Genomic DNA, 4,081 nt, shown 5'->3' on the forward strand with positions numbered 1-4,081 from the left:
ACGCAGCCCTGCCAGCTCCTCTTGTGGTATGCGGCTCACACTTCCGGGTTGGCAAATTTCCGAACTTTGTCCATATATAAGGCGCACCGGACTATAAGGCTCACTTCCCGGTTGGGCCGAAATTTTAGTCAAAAGGGTGCGCTTTATAGTTGTGAAATTAGTGTAGATAAAAAGGAAAATTATTTAGGAGACTTTTTAAAAATTTGATGTTGGAGTATTTTTCTTTTGTGTTAAGTTGATGAAGAATGTCTTGAGAGTATAAAAGAGTATCCATAAAAAAGAAGTCCATCCTCACTTCTTGATTGTTTTGGGTTTTCTCTTAGTATTCAGTGTGGAGCCAAAAAGTTTAGCCATTCTTGGGGAAAATATGTAATAGTTTTAAGCAAAGATATGTTGAAAGTAATGCTGTTTGTATATTGACACTTTCAAACTCATTTTGAAACCACTTTCATGTGTTTGTCCCATGGTATATCTATACTATATGAAATTCTGTGTATAAGAAAATCCTATTTGTTTCTCTTGCAAATCTGCAGCAGTAAACTTGTATTAAATTGGCTGATTGCTGATTTTTTTTCTGATTTGTAATGATTAAGCTACATTGCACCCAAGTTGTCAACCCATAAAGATATTGAGAACATTGAGAAAAAAATTGTATGCTTTTGGAGGGTGAAATATAAAAATTGATTAAATAATTTCCAGATATGTATTTTTAAAGACAAGGATATTGATACCCCCTTGCTTGTTAAAACATCTGAAATTGGATTTTTAAAAAAAAAAAAAAAATACTCAAAGCATTCTTCCTGGGCTTCCACTAAAATACTTCAGCCAGGAAGATGAAAATTATTGTGCTTAAAAAAAAAACTAAAAAGCTGTTCTTGTCAAATTCTGAAATTATATTCCTGTTTTTATATTGCTTATGTCAGTAACAAGATTCCAGCTGTCTGTAGTATCTCTGAGGTTCTGATTGTTAAGCACACGGTAGAAAGCACTTTTTAAAATGCAAGGCAACAGTGTGGTTATTTTTCCCATGCATATTCTGCAACAGTCCTTGGATAGGAGGTATTTTTATATATTACCTAAATACCAAAAATTCTCTTTTACCATTTCTTTTGAAACTGGTTGAAATTAAAGTCTTTTCACTTTTACAAAACACTATCTTATAGAAGGAATGGAATGCTATAGCAAAATTCTTACTGAGGTATTAAAAAAGAATAAAAACCTTAATAGAAAAGACATATGCCTCTTCTCAGTTTTATGTCAACTGCAAGTTAATAGTGGCAGGATATGACTACAGTAATTTCACGATTATAAGCCGCAGCATTTTGACTAAAGTTTTGGTCCCAACCCGAAAGTGTGGCTAGTAATCTGGAGCAGCCAATATATGGAAATTTCAGAAATTTGCCAACCCGGAAATGTGAGCCCACAGCAGCCCCGAGCCAAGCCGGAACCCGCCCGGCCCTGGTGGCGGGGCAGCGGCAGCGCTCCTCGGCCACGGCCGGCGGGGCAGCGGCCAGGAGCGCTCCCCCACTTCCCGGCGGCAGCGGCCAGGCACGCCACTCCCCCGCTTCCCAGCGGCAGTGGCTGGGGATGCCGCTTCCCAGCAGCAGTGGCCGGGGGCATCGCTCCCCGGCAGTAGCGGCGAGCAGGGACGGGGCCGCTCTCTGGCGGCCGCCCCAAGTGGGGACGGGGCCACCCAGCCCTGAGCGGGCCCGAGCCAGTAAACCCACGATTCTGTTACTAATTGGCAACTTTGTGAAAATTGCACGCGGATCCTCACTGCAAATGAAAGTGCGGCTTATAATCCGGTGCGGCTTATATATGGAAAAATACCTAAACGTTGCCGACACCCGGAGGTGCGGCTTATAATCAGGTGCAGCTTGTAATCGTGAAATTACTGTACTCTGGAAATAATAGCTTCCTCATGCTTTGAATTATAGAGTGGAGTGCCTTTATACTCTCAAATATTGATAATCTGAGTACAAAAGACATAACACTAATTTCTGTGTTCTGTGACTACAATGAAGTGTTATTTAATGCTTCAAAGTAACTTTGAGGGATGTGATGAAGACGTGCTAGACTTAAATATAGTTTATTTTACATTGTTCAAATCTTTTTGCTATGAGGATGAAAGTAACTGTTGAACCTTCAGTGAGCAGAATGAAAAGTTATTGTTAATTTGGTTTTAACTAACTCTTTGTGTTCCATTGTATTACAGACTTCCTGTGCAGAGAAATTTCATGTGATTGAAATATTTGAATTATAAACTCAAATGTATCAATTCCATGTATTGAAATACTGCATTTTCTTTTTAAAATTAGTTTCAATGATAATGTAAAAAAAAAGGACTAACAAAGATATTTCTCCACTCTTACCCTTTTAGGCTCTAAATGCAGTTTTGTTGTGGGTTGTTTTTTCCTTTTTTTTTTCCTCCCGCTTTCCTGTCTGCAATTTCTTCCTATTGACATGTTTAAAAATGGCTAGCAACAGGGGGAGGGAAAGACTCACTGATGGAGTGGGGAAGAAGACGGTTGGTGCTGCTACCTACCACCACCAACCCTCCCCCCCTTCCCCCCACTATCCCAACTCCGGGAGGCAGGTTCTCTGCTGTTGGACACTGCACTGCTGTCTCCCCGCTTCAGCCTACTACCTCCAAGCACTCAGCCAAGCACCACGACCGACACAGTAAGCAGGAGAGTCCCCCCTCCATTCCTCTCACACCTGGGACACCATCACCATCACCCCAGCCCTCTACAGTTGTGCAGGACCTGCCCTGCCCCCACCAACAGTAACTGAGCACAGGGAAAAGGTGTCTGCAGCTGAAAAGAACTGGAACTGAGTTATACTGTTCTATTTTGTTTTTAATTTTCATACCTGTTGTTGTTTATGTTTGTTGTGTTAAATATATTAGTAACGAACTGTTATTCCTATTCCCATATCTTTGCCTGAGAGCCCTTGATTTCAAAATTATAATAATTTGGAGGGAGAGAGGAGGTCTGCACTCTCAGTCTTAGAGAAGAGCTCCTGTCTTTCTTGGCAAATACCTGTCTTTCAAACCAAGACAGATTTTGGCACCCAACGTGGGGCCTGAGGGCATTGAGAGGAGGGTGAAAAAGGAATAACAGTTCTTGAGTTACCTAAGTTTTTTTGTTAGGTGGCATCATGGTGTCCAGCTTACCCTGGTTATGCAAATGGGACTTGGAGAAACTCAAAGCCAGCGTCTGGAATTCTAAAGCCAAAGTTACAAAAAGTCCGAAACTAACTATACTCCAACAAAAAAAAAAAAATCTTGGCTGCCTATGAAGAAGTTCAAGCTACCTGAGAAGTACAGTAATTTCACGAATACAAGCCGCACCAATTTGACCAAAATTTTGGTGGAAACCCGGAAGTGCGGCTAATATTCTGGGGCGGCTAATACATTAACAAAATTCTAAAAGCTGCCAACACGGAAGTGAGAGCCCGCGGCAGCCCCAAGCCAAGCTGGAGCCCGGCCAGCCCCGGCTGAGGTGGGAAAGCCTGGCAGAGGCGGGGCCAGCAGTGTGGGGGGCGGGCGGCAGAGCCTGAGCCAGCAGGGCGGGGCAGGGGGGCGGCAGAGCCGGGTCAGTAGGGCGGGGGAGCCTGGGAGAACTGGGGCTAGCAGTGCAGGGGAGCATGGCAGAAGCAGGAAGGCCGGCGGGTGGGGCTGCCTGGCAGCGGGGGAAGCCCAGCAGAAATCGGGGCCAGCAGCATGGGGGAGCCCGGCGGTGCGGGGGCCTGCAGTGCCGGCCAGGGCGAGGAAACGCGGCAGCGGTGCAGACGGGAGGGGGCGGCCGGCGAGCCCGGCGGCGGCAGCCCGCCGGCAGGGCTAGGGAACGCGGCGCGGCGCGGCCGGCGAGCCGGGCGGCGGCGGCAGCAGCCCGCCGGCAGGGCTAGGGAACGCGGCGCGGCGCGGCTGGCGAGCCGGGCGGGCGGCGGGCAGGGCTAGGGAACGCGGCGCGGCCAGCGAGCCGGGCGGCGGCAGCCCGCCGGCAGGGCTAGGGGAACGCGGCGCGGCCGGCGAGCCGGGCGGCGGCGGGCAGGGCTAGGGAACGCGGCGCGGCGCGGC

The sequence above is a fragment of the Catharus ustulatus genome, chromosome W (assembly GCF_009819885.2).
Source record: "Catharus ustulatus isolate bCatUst1 chromosome W, bCatUst1.pri.v2, whole genome shotgun sequence".
NCBI lineage: Eukaryota > Metazoa > Chordata > Aves > Passeriformes > Turdidae > Catharus > Catharus ustulatus.